The sequence below is a fragment of the Trachinotus anak genome, unplaced genomic scaffold (genome assembly GCF_046630095.1).
Source record: "Trachinotus anak isolate AG129_WGS33_773 ecotype Australia unplaced genomic scaffold, CSIRO_AGI_Tana_v1 ptg000014l, whole genome shotgun sequence".
In the NCBI taxonomy this organism is placed as follows: Eukaryota; Metazoa; Chordata; class Actinopteri; order Carangiformes; family Carangidae; genus Trachinotus; species Trachinotus anak.
In genome coordinates this window covers 14545251-14558759 of record NW_027273865.1, presented here as the reverse complement: position 1 = coordinate 14558759, position 13509 = coordinate 14545251, and positions in this window count along the sequence as shown.

Here is a 13509-nt window from a genome sequence, read left to right as displayed (position 1 = left end):
CTGAAGGTATAGATCACCCAAAGAAAAACTCTCTGGGCAACAGTCATCTATTAAATATAGATTCAATAGAGATTATTTATTCTTGTTGTTACAGAATAATTGGAATATTTTCACACAGGCAATTTAAAGGGAAACTTTTGCCCTCAAGATCGGTTTACTAGTCTGGGAAAGTGCTCATTAGACCAAAAAGATGCTAATGAGTTGCATGATGGCAAGTGTAGGATCCAGTAGTGTTTTAGCTTAACCTGTACTAGGAACTAGAAGCGAGGGTAAACTGCTGACACCCCCTTAAATGAGAAGAAGACAAAGCTTGATACAATTCTGTCTAAAACAATGTTTGTTTTCAAACATGTTGATGGTGTTGAAAATATTTTTTCCTCTGACATCCTTTTCTGTCAAGAAATAAAATACTCATCCCAACTCAGTGGCTACCAGCGTAATATTTAAGACTATTCAAATTTAGCATAGCAGAACACATCGTTTTTCTTCACCTTCCCCTGCAGCAGCTCCCATGGATGATAAGTACAAGGGGCTGTTTAAAGATAACTGCCATAGAGTAGATAATATTCCAAATCTATCAGACAATAATTCTTTGAGGGCATGTGGCCATTAAGGAGCCATTTCGCCTTTTGTTGAGTATGCTCCTCCATATTTCATTGAGATGCATATCTGCCTTTCACACTGTCTGCCTGCTCTGCTATTCTCTATTCAACAGTGACCCATTGCTCCCTGCCATACAATCCCTCACCTTTCTGGGCTTAAAAGTAATTACCACTTTAATTTTCTGTCTGCTTTTGTGCATGCCTGAGTGTATCTGTAACTGACTGGAGTGCTGGCTGTGTGTGTGTGTGTGTGTGTGTCTGTGTGTGTGGGTATATGCATGCATGTAGGAGGCAATGAAGTGCATATATTCATATAAATGTGAGTGGAACTGAAACAGTTAGATAATAATTGATTAGCTGATAGACAGAAAATCAACCCGCAACACTTCTGATGATCAGTTAATTGTTATTCTACAGTCACTGGCTCTTGCATCCCAAATATGAGGATTTGCTGCTTTACTCTCCTTTATATCCTTTATAAACTGTATATGCTTTGGACTGTTGGTCAGAACAAACAGGCAATCTGAAGATGTCACCTTGGGGTCTGTGAAATTGCGGTGAGCATTTTTTATTATTTTCTGGCATTTTAAACAACATATTTTTTTTGATTTCTTAAGAGAGAAACTCACTGATTAACACACTAGAAAAATTAGGTTCAATGTTTCTCGGTGTGTACATTCATTTTTTTTTCCATCAGCGCTTGGTCTGTGCAGTGTGTGTGCATGTTTTATTCACCTACGTAAAATATGTATTCAAGTAAAAGTGTGCATGTGAATGTTTTGTTTATGCACGTTTTATGAACTGAGTGCATATAGTTGTGTGTATCTAAAAGTAGATACAATTGTGTGTGTTTTTGTTCTTTATTGTGGGAGTGTGTGTGTTTATGGTTATCCTCCCATCGGTCCAATTACTCCAGAACCAAACCCCCCTCTGCTTCCCTGCTTCCCCCGAAAATCCCTCACCCCTCTCACCTCACAGTCCCAGTGGTGGAACCCCCTAACACCCCCCGCCCTGCTGCATAGCCAGATTGCCCGTCACAATACACCGGACCCCGCGTAGGACCTCCACCACCTCCACTGTACCCCTCGCTCCTCTCATCTCCAGACGTCCCTGTAAAGCATCACCACGGCTTCCACTTTGTCCCTCTTCCACTATCATCTTGTCTTTCTCCTCCTTCATTTACCCCTTAAACTCCTCCTTTTGCCCCCCTCCTCCCATTTCTCCCCCCTCTTTGCTCCTCTATTCTTCCCCCTCTGCCCTCCCCAGTCCCAGGTGAGCTGACGACACAAGGAGAGCAGAAACACTTGCCGAATATTAATGGTTTGATCTGAATATTAATAAACCATGCATCTTAATGATCTTTAAAAAAACACACACACAAAGAGCCACAGTCAAGCGCTATATGGCCAGGCTACACACACACACACACACACACTCTCACACTCATACACAGAAAGGCCTGTGCAAACCCGCACACACACACACTGAGCTGAACTATCTGTCCTGCACTGTGTAGATTAGTTAAAACAGGGCCTTATCCTCCAACCTGCTGTTTAAATGCTGAGCATCACGTTCAAGACAAATGCGTTGTCTTTTTTTTTTTCCTCTCAGTAAATGAAGACACCTCTCCTTTCCCACGTCCTTCTCCTCTATCTCCTCCTGTTGCTCTCTTCATTTTCTTTTTATCTCCTTCTACTTGTTTAGTTCAGGCAGCCCCTCCCCACACCCCCACCCCCTCCCTCCTTCTACCTCTCACGGTTGCCTCATTTCACTCCCCCTTTCTTCCTCTTCACCCACTCCCTCCCTCTTCTTTCCCCCCACTATCTCACCCTCTCTCACTCTATCACTTTCTCACTAGATTACCCCATCTCTCCCTCTCTCCCTCTCCCAGCCTCACCTACTCGATATTCCAGCCTTGTTCTCCTGCAGTCTCCAGCACAACTTTCTGACCCACTTCCTCTCCCCTCCCTCGCCCCCTGATCAAAGCCTGCAGGACGGCATTGCCTTGGGCAGAGGAGAGGGAGAGTGCGAGATGGGGGGATGAAGGGATCCGCGCCGAGAGAAGAGAGGAAGAGACAGATAGAGGAGGGATAGAGCGGCACGAGAGAGAGGGAACAGAGAGATCACAAGGACGGGAAGAGGAGCCAGGTGCCCTCTCAGCCCAAGGACAAAAGCTCTTCCTGGCTGATCACACACACACACACACACACACACACACACACACAGCGAGTCCTGTCAGCGCCGTCATTCCTGGTCATGTACGTTATGTGTGACGACGGCGTTGACATTAATGTGGTGTGATAAAAAATATCATTTTTTTCCTGCAGCTCGATCCCCGAAAACAGCTCAACTTTACAAGTGATGGCTATTAAAATTCAACAGGATGTTTAATAAATTACACTTTCAGATTACATGTTGTCCCATCTTGTTATTCTGTTTTGCATCCAGACGTTGCACAGGTGAGCGCACTGACATTGTGTATCTGTATCTCGGCAGGTGTCACTCAGGGTGTAAACCCTCTTTATTATTAAGTCAATTTTGTCTTGAAGTTTTATTTTCTTAAAACAAGTGAATGAATCTATATGTGAAGTAGGATTTTTTTTTTAACTTTGTTTCAAGTAAGCTGCATTTTTCTTGATTGTAGTGCAGAAAACAAACACTCACCTTTAGAAAATTACTACAGTTCATTACGAAATGATTTGCACTGACATGTTCTAAGGTATATAGCTTGTGTGTTTTAGGACTCAGTTACAGACAGAAGTAACTTGCTAAGATGGAGTTTTTTTGCAGTGTACAGCCTTCCTCTCAGTGGAGTCGTTATAATTTTAAGAGTCTGTGTCTGGGTTGGGGATGTAGGATCTGTCCATCCCAGTGGCCGTGTCGGTTGGGCAGTCAGGGCGGGCAGAGAGGATAGAGGAACACCAGCCCATTTGTACCCAGAGCGAGGTGGCGTGTAGCTTAACATTCCCAGCGCATCCCGACAAAGAGCACTAATTATAAATAAATTAGGGACACGACACGGTGTGCCACAGGGGGACCAGCCAGAGCAGTCACAGAATAGAGAGACTGATAGAGAGAGAAGAGGGTGTGTAAAAGAAACAGAAAGAGGTTGGAGGGAGGGAGAGGAGAAGACAGAGAAGAGCAGACAGGAGAGATTTGGCAATGACATAGAGGAGCAAGTAGGAGAAGAAAGTAGATAAGAAAATAGAGGAATGGAGCATGGGGAGGCCTGGGGATAGAGGGAGTGGGGGGTGGGGGGTGTAAGCGAGCGGGTATACAAGCCCTGAATCCTCAAAATATAGCCTGAACAAACATCTACTGCCAAAAAACTGACAAGATTCTCTCTAGATGACAGAGGCAGTGCAATATGTTTGAACAGAGATAGAAAAAGGTGGCAGGGAAATTAACAACCAAAATGAAACACGGAGGCAGCGTCCCAAAAAAAAATATAGACCCGATACAAGATGAACTCTACAGGAAAAGCAAAATGGAGCAAATGAATCTGCTCCGTATCTGTTATAAATACATTCCTGTTATTTTAGAGGTAAATAATAAAAATTGGATTAAATAAATACTACACAATAATCATAAGGTAGCGATATCTAGCAAAGTGTTCTACACACACTAGTAGTCAACACTTCCTACCTGTCACTCAAGCTTATCTGAGATGACTTGTCAACCAAGCAAGTGCATGCCAAGAGACTGCCGTGTGTGTGTGTGTGTGTGTGTGTGTGGGTGTGTGTGTGTGTGGGAAAGGAACAGAGATCTGTTTCTGTGTCTTCAAGTTCATGTACGCACTGGTGTGTGTGTGTGTGTGTGTGTGTGTGTGTGTGTGTGTGTGTGTGTGTTTGCAAGCACACAAGTGCTCTCGCCTGTGTTTGTTTGTTGTACGGTGTGTGTTTGGAGGAGGTGTTCATGCATGTGTACGTGTGCGCAGGGAGAGCACCTCACTGCTATCTAAATGGATCACACTTCAGAGTGTGCCACCATTTTTCAGAAGCTGCCATCTGACAGACAGACAGACTTGGGAAGGGGGGAGGGTAGTGGGTGTAGGGTGGAGGATGGAGGGGTGGGGGGGCAGGCTCAGCCGACTTGCTCCACTCAAGGTTATGTCCTGCCTGAAGTTGAGAACTGATGACTGTCGCCACAGTAGGAAAATGTGTTCAAGAGGAAAAATAACCGTTGTCTTTACTTGGGGGCATTTCTCCGTGGGATGCGATGTGATGTGAATGTCTTAAATGATGGAAGAACAACCTGCCAGGACGATAAAGCCTGGGGACATTTATCGTCACCAAACAACTGCTTTGTGTCTCCTGGTCGGGCTGTGGCTCAGAGCTGGGGGTCAGAGGTCAGCTGACTGTGACACAGACAGAGAAAGGTCAACTGACTGACCTGTGATTGGCCCCTGACATGGCGACCCCCCACTGACATCATGGTAGCCATGGCTACTGAGCTGCAGACAAACATGATGTCAGTATGAGACTTGGGGTGGAGGGTTGGGAGGGGCCAGGCGAGGATACACACGCATTCACACAACTAACCTCCCATTAAAATCATTATCTTGCATTGAGAAGGACACTTGCGGCACCTGATTTGCAGAACCAACATGCGCAGACACATCTGCAAAGTGCAAATAATATAAAAGCGTCAGGGTCCCCATTATCAAAGTCTATGCTTGTGTGTATAGTCTCTAAACTTTCTGCACAGAGGAGAGTTAAAGAAGAAGAAAGGTAAAGAAGGGAGGGAAGACAAGAGAGGAGCAGCTTGTTGCATTAGCATTCCACCAGCAGAGAGGCTGTCTGTTTGCCTCTGGCAGCAGCCGAGAGAGGGGGACACTCTCTGCATCCTCACACAGCCCGTCTATCTCTCCCTCTGTCACTGTCTATCTCTCCCTCTGTCTGTCTCTGCCTGTCTCTCTCCCTCGCTCTCCCTGAGACTGTCTGTTACATTTCTCCCTCCACTCTGCCACTGCCTGTCACTGTTTTTCTCCACTCTGGACAATTTTCTCTGCAGTCTTCTTGTATCTCCCTATCACTCTATCTCAGACTGTCATCTTTCCGTTTAGCTTTCTCTCTACTAATTTCTATTTTGGCCCCTTTTTCTTCACCTTTTCTTTTTAATTCATGACCTCATGTGCCCCCAACAGAATCTCCTTGAAATGATGCCATTCGCTCCTGAGACAACCAAACAGCTTGAGTGAGTCATGAAGCTATAAACTGTATCATGAGGTTGGCACTTCAAACAAGTTTTCCATAATAAGTAACGTACACACAGATGTATCTATTAATAAAGGCAGACAGCAAATAAATTAATACATATTCACACGTACACAAATAAGCATTTTGTGCATAGTCTGCTGATATCAAACACACACTCCTACAGAGTGTTATTATCACCTCATTAGATGATTCCATTAAAATGCTAAATTTCATGAAGAATTTGGATTTAAAATTAAATTACATGACAATGTCGTCGAGACACACAAGTGTAAATACAGTCATTCAGGTGAGTGTATCAGGACGTCAGTCAAGTGCAAAGACGACCTCCCCCCTCTGTTGCCATGGTGATTTTCATCAACACAAGCCTTGACCATTCCACGCATGCAGATACATCAAAAGCAATCCATTAAATAGTATCATGTTCGTTTTCAATTATTCATTGAATGTATTAAAGGCTGTATTTTTGCATTCATTATTAAATAGAATTCCTGATGTAAATGAATACAAGGAGGACAAATGGAGGAGCAAAGCCAAACCAAACTGTTCAATTTCATCTTCTGTACAACAGCCTGAAGAAAAAAAAAGATGTTCACTCACTGCCTTATCTTTATTGGACGATGACAGCGTGGGGATAAATGTACTGTGCAGTCCATAAGTAGTAGGTCAGTGATTACATTGTTTTGGTTCTCTACTCACAATTGGATCTGAAATGAGGTTCAACTGCTGACCTTCAGCTTTTAGCTTCAAGTTTGTTTGAAGGTGTTTACATCTATATTAAATGAATAGTCCAGCAATCGTAACCATAATACCACAGCAACAAGACTAAACAAACAGACAATGCAAAGTTTGTTAAGGCAAACAGTAGTGATTTTTTTAGTTTCCCTTGCTGAAGACCAGAGGCCTGTACTATGAAACAAGTTCAACATACGCAGGATATCTTTTCATTATCTGGCTTTACTAAGCCTAACAACCACAATCATGCTAAGCGGTCACACGACATAACTGCCCCATCACTAGGGCACAAGCAGATCTGACTATAATTACATCTGTGTATTCCATTAAATGAATGTTAGATGTTAATGCTTAGATGTATTCTCTTGGTGTGAATGACAATTTTAGGCTCATTCTTTCAGCTGAGCAAATAAAAAACAAGCCATAAATGGGCTCAACTTTCATATTGTGTAAGTACATCAATGCCTCAATCAGTCTCTGTTGCAGAATGATATAAGTGTACAAAAGCACAATGAAATGGCTTTGACATTGCTTGTAGCCAACAGGAAAGAAAATGAAACGAAGGAGACAGGAGGAGGTCCTCTAACACAGGAGTACGCTCCTGCTGAGGAGCTGGCCCTCTGCAATAATGAGGGTCGCGCGTATAAAAAAATCGTCAGGGAAAGCCAAAGGGGTCCACCGGTGTCTGAACACTCTTGCCCTCCTAAAAGATCCTCTCACAATCTGTGCAATGAGCTTCAAGCGATCCTCTATGAATGGTGATGCTGTTTTCCAAGAGAAGTGATTGGTCAGTAGTCTGCGCTTTTATACGAGTTGATCTGTTATAATATAAACTCCAGAGGAGGTTAGGTGTGCGGCATAAGTCACCATGGTGATGCAGCCCAGTAGGAAGTGAACCAGCGTCATAACCCTGAAAATCAAGGGTTAAACCTGAAGTTACTTCACTATCCCCCAAATCCTGCTTCGTAGTAGAGGCCTCAGACTGAAATCCGAAACCTCTGAGACGAGCAAAGTGAAGGTGGATGCAGTAAATTTGTTAAATATGATGATTTTATTCACATTTATTTTAAAGTCTCCCACCACTCAAAAATGTGTTTCGCTTACTTCACTTGAATATTTAACCTTCATGGTGCAGAATGATATATTTGCTGAGATTTTTTTGTTTGTTTGTTTGTTTGTTTTCTGTGCTTAAGGCGTGTGCCGTACAAGATAATTTTGTGGCAACACAACTAGTTTGGAAGTGGTCCAATAGGCAGCTTGAACCCTCCAGTGCACAAACAATGAGAACAGAATATTCACAAATTCTAGGGAGGGAAGATGCAGTTTTAAGAGTTTTTCACTGAACTTTTTGTTGAAAAACTGCATCTGTACATCTTAAATCATGTCTACAGGGGATCTTTAACTTGAACTTCTGTCCACCACTAAACAACTACAGTATGTTCAAGAAGGGATACAGCTGTTGCACACCTAAACACTCAAAATAGCTTTGATCAGATAGTAGAAAGATTTAAAAAAAAAAGAGAATTAAATCCAATTTGCTGTATTAAGTAAGAAAGTGAGTTTAAAACAGTACCTTTCTAGATCAGTGTCACCAGATGCTTTGCAATAGAAGTAAGAGAAAAAGACATATAACTCAGACACAGCATAAGAAAGAAATATAAACAAAAAACAAAAACAGTGCAGAGCCCAAACAACAAAAATATGTCACTGTCCTACAACTTACAGACTGAGCTGTTTGTACAAGCGTGTGCACCCATTTGACTTGAATTGTCAAGAGAGGAAAAGTGCTTTTCAACTTGTCAAGATCCAGCCTGTCTTCTCTGCCATGAAAGAAGTCAAACACTTGGAGAACTCAACTTTTGTCAGCATTTTCTACCGGCATGTGCAAGAGTTGTGAAAATCCAGCAGTTTACTGTCATCCTCCTCCTGTTTTGCGATCAACCGCACACTGCAACAAAGTGAATGCAACTTAAAACACATTCAGACATGAATGAATGCAAAAAAAAAAAAAAAAAAAAAAAAAAAACCCTTAATGAAAACATTCAATTGTGACAGAACAAAATCACCATATCAGTATGATGAGTACTCGCCCTAATACTCTGATGATTACTCTGCTTTATCAAATTTAATTGGATTATAAAGGCTAAGCCTCCAAATAGCTGTGGGTAAGTAAATCACATGCCGTTCAGGGGCTGAGCTAAAGCCAAGCCAACTTTGTACTGTAGCCACCGAGACAAAATGCATTCAAACAAATTAATAGTCCATTAAATAAAAGCAAAACTCTGGAGACTAATAGTGCCTTAAAAGCATATTAGCATTAGAACAGAATAGAGACTCATTTGTCTCATAGGAGAACGTTTTAGCAGTGAGAAACGCAGGGATGAGCTAGCAGCCTTGTGATTCTTTCTTTACATATATGAGACATCTGGTGGAGGTCTTTGGCCCAACAATGCTGTGACTGATGGTTCGACCTAACCCTGACACAATCAATTCCTTCTTTTTTCCCCTCTTTCTTTCCTTTTCCTGCATTGTCACTGAAACTCATCCTTCTCATTTAAAAGGTACTGTATTTCCCTTGTCTCAATTAATCTCGCTCTCTCCCTCTGTTTGCCCTTCTGCTTTTCCTCTCCCCGCATCCCTGCATCCATCTTGTTCCTGCCCTCCCCCTTCCCTCAGGCCCAGCCACCACTCTGGTATTCCCAAAGTCATCTGCAATCAGACATCTTCAGTGGATTAATTACACTGTCCTCACACAGCTTGATTGAGCATCTAACATCTACACCCCACCTCCTCAGACCCCGATGCTCCCTCCTCACCTCCACCCACTTACAGACCTCGAATACTTTCTTCTCACCCTCTTTTCATCTCTTCAATGCCTCCGTTCCCTCCCTTTTTCCACATTCTCCTCTAAACCTCTACCTTCAACTCCAGACCCCACCCCAACCTCCTGTTCTCTAAAATGACCACAGCGGTCGTCCCCCTGTTCTCCGGGCTACGGAGGCTTGCTAATTGGACATCGATTGGCGGGGCCCTCTCCATGATCTCTCCTGAATATCGGGATCACGCTAATTGAAGAATTAACTTAGGTGAGAGTTGGGCCTGGAAAAAGGAAGAGGGAGAAAGGCAAAGACAGACAAAATGCTTCAGCTTAAAGAAATACGATATGAGACACACAGGGGTGTTTCCAGGCACATGCACAGGCACTGACGTACAAAATGAGGAAAAGACGTGTAAGGAATCGGAGCTCCTTCAGAGATAAATAGGTATAGACATTTTGCCACATGGCAGGACTCACTGATCATTATTGTCTGATTCAGAGTAAGTTTAGCCAGCGGGGAGATCCCATTAGCTTCCTTAACAAAGGAGGAACAGTTTAACTACCAGCCTATCTTTACTTATCTTTAGCACACAAATACACACTCTTTTTCACTCCCCCCTCCAACACACACACATTCACTTCACATCAATCATGGATCCTAGACCATAACCCCAAAAGCAGAGTGCTGCTTTGAGTCATTCTAAAATCATGATGGATGACAACTTCCCAAAGCAATCCCTCTGCGTGCCAGCATCATTTAACTAAAGGCATCAACCTGCCCCAGCCAATACCACTCCTCTGTTTCCCCAGCCTGTGAGCGCCGGACTCTGCCTTTCAAACCCCCGACATGATTCTGAAAAAAAGTCCTCCTGAGGAGACATATGACGGCTGCCACAGAAGAATGAGCTTCACCTATATTCCCGATCATGAATCTGTATTGTTTCCGCCCCCAGCATCCCTCTTTGGCAAGCAGTAAAGATGACGAGAGATGGGACTGCGAGGAGGTAAAGCTGACCCCAGGCTCACGCTTTGGAGCAGGCTTACCCTGGAGTGTGAGATGACAAAACATTTAGCCCGATCTCACTTGCAGCTCACTGACAGGCTGAAACAAAAGAAAAGCCTCGGAGGAATTCAAAATCATTGAATGAATGTCAATTAATTTCACAGGACGGAGTTGAATTGATTAGAATATAAAACAATCTTTCTTGAAAGCAAAAGGGAATTGAGGTCCAAGGCCTTCAAACAGTGAGAGTGGGAAAACAGAAAAAACGACTAAATGAAAGAAAGACGGCTGATTTTGCGTGTATATGTGCATGTGCTTAACAGTGTGTTGTGCCCAGGTGTGTGTGTGTGAGCTCAGCAGTTGTGTTGCACGCTTGGTTGGCGGGGTGTGTGTAAAGTAATTAACATGATAGCCTCCCTCTCAGCCTGATAGCCTGTTCCCTGCAGCGAGGTCGTTCAACAGACACCAACAGACACCTGAGCTGCGTCTTAGACACAACCCTGGAGCGCATCTCTAATGCAAACACACACACACAAACATGTGCAACCTACATATGCCTGGCCCCAACAAATACCGTGAACATACAGCTATCAGCAGAAATGACATGGTACAGTCGCATATTGCTTGATAGCTGACAAGCAGTTTATTCAAAATAAACTGACATTTATTAATTCACCTTGACAACCATAAAGATGCAGTGTAAAAGATATATTTAAGAGACAGTGTGGAAGCAGGAAATAGAGATAACTGCTTATTCAGTGACTTCATACCACTACCAAGGCTGCACAATGCTCTAAATATTTTATTTTAATAACAATGTTAGGATGTTTTTAAATGTGCATCTGGATCTAAAAAACATTATGATACATGTCTTGGCTATAATAGACATTTTTATTATAACATAATGTATCAAACGTATCAAACGACATTGTGGAAACTATGTGACAGTGTGAAACAGGTCGCTCATAGTGATGAACCTACAGAGAAATAGCACATGAATTTGCTTCCTTCAGCTTTACAGCTTTACAGTGAGTTCACTGTCCGCCCCAAAACTTTACTGTTTGGGTTCACTTTCACCCCTCTGATAGCAGCAGGCAGCTGTTTTCAAATTAAAAAAAAGAAAAAAATTTAAGGTAAAAAAATTTTGCAGCTGAACAGCCAGATCACAATCAGTACATAGTGAAAGGGGAGGGACCACCAACATAGTTTTACACTTGTAAAAACAGCAACCAAGGAAGGAGAATAAATCGTCAGTGCTGATGGCGGCTTAATTTACATGTCCCATGACACTGTGGGCATAGATAGGTAGTAAAATGCTTAATTTAAGTCAAGTGAGCAAAGGAAACCAACAGGAGTGCTGTGTACACATTGTACTACATGTGAGTGTATTGACTGAAATATCTGATTTGAGACACGGCAAAAACCAAAAGGGTGGGAGCCAAGGGAGAGAGAGAGAGAGACAGGCTGACTGCCACAAGCTTATATAGTGCAGCCGGACCAGGTGAGAGAATCTCCTTGACGACTGAACTCCGCCCATCAGGCTCCTACAGGTGGACGTCTGCTCAGGGAGGGTCACCACTATATTTACATCAGGAGTTAGTGGATAGCAAATGGCCAGACACACGACTCCAGACTAATAGTGTTGTTTGGCAACTCCTGAGTGTCTAAATAAGCAACTGTTTAACAAGTTAAAACTTGCTGAAACTTATTAACTTGTTAAAGTGAACTTCTGCACTCACAACTTGTTTGTTCTTTTATTTCAGCTTTAAAACATGAGGATTTTTAGAGATTAGGCTACCTAAACTGTGCTTTACTGGGGCTTTGTACAAGGATGAATTATGCCAAGTCGCACTCATGACCGGTGAGTTATTGATGGTTAACATTAATTTTCCTTAAGAGCCAGCTACAGATGATATCATCAAATTGTGCAGCATTGCTAAGGGTTGAGATGTTCACATTTTATCCAAATGTGGTTGCAAAAGAACGATGGGGTCAAAACGTTCAATAAATGTCTACAAAAAACTAATTCGGCATTGTAATAAATATGAAATAAAAGGAATAAACTAATCACTTTTTAAGCATATATCATGCTCTAAACCTGCTGAAAACTGTGTTCTGTTCAGGTTCAATACAGAAACCTTTGTCTTGTACCAAAGGAAAATAAGAATTTTGCTTGTTCACTTCAGGGTTCTGTACTAAGGTTACAGTAGTTTATAAATGGCCATGTAGTGGACACCAAAACACAATAATTCTTTTTTTGGACTACAATATAACTACCAGTGTTGTTGAAATCTATAAGGTATATTTTAATCTTTCTAACTAAAAAAACAAACAAAAATGAGGGGACTAAAAACATGCCTTGTTAACTCTTTGGTAGAGGTAATAAGACATCTCATATGACCAACCACTGGTGGCCAACAGAGACCTGACAATATCCTTTCTTTTCTCTCCCGTACAATCTATTGTTTTCCTCTTCTTCATCCTTTATAACCCTAAGACCTTCACTCTGGTCCTCTAATCCTAAAACTGTGGCTTTGCAAGACCCCCAAATACCCCCTTCAGCCCCACACAGCCCTCATTTGCTAAAGGATTAGAGTGGGGGCACCAAGGTCAAAGTAAGGCCACCACCAGAGACCCTCAAAAAGAAGAAATGCACACACACCGGGGACCACAGAGCCAGGGATACACAGGCAAACACACGCACATTAGCATTATGTGAACCCTGCACACACAACACTGCTTTAAAGCACACACAGTTTGAGGAGCAGAACTGCATTATGTATTCACATACTGTAGGTGTGTAGGCAGGACCCACATCGCCAGACACGAACAGAAACAGAGACACAAATTTGCATGAGCATGTGCAGAACTAAATAAATTGACCTTAACTCTCTAACTCAAAAAAATACGAATACATATTTGTGCGACTTTAAAAAACCAGGGTCAAATAACAACTTCAGAGAGAGTGGGAGGGTGCTGATAAATCGTAGCAGCTCCAAGGCGGCATGAAGCACACCTTCGAAAGAAGTTTAAGTGAGAGAGAAAGACAGGAGGGAGAGTTAGCGGGAGAAGAAAAGTGATTGTCAGGGAGAGAAGAAACATCACTCTGAAAACTTCTAAAGAAGGCCCTGCTCT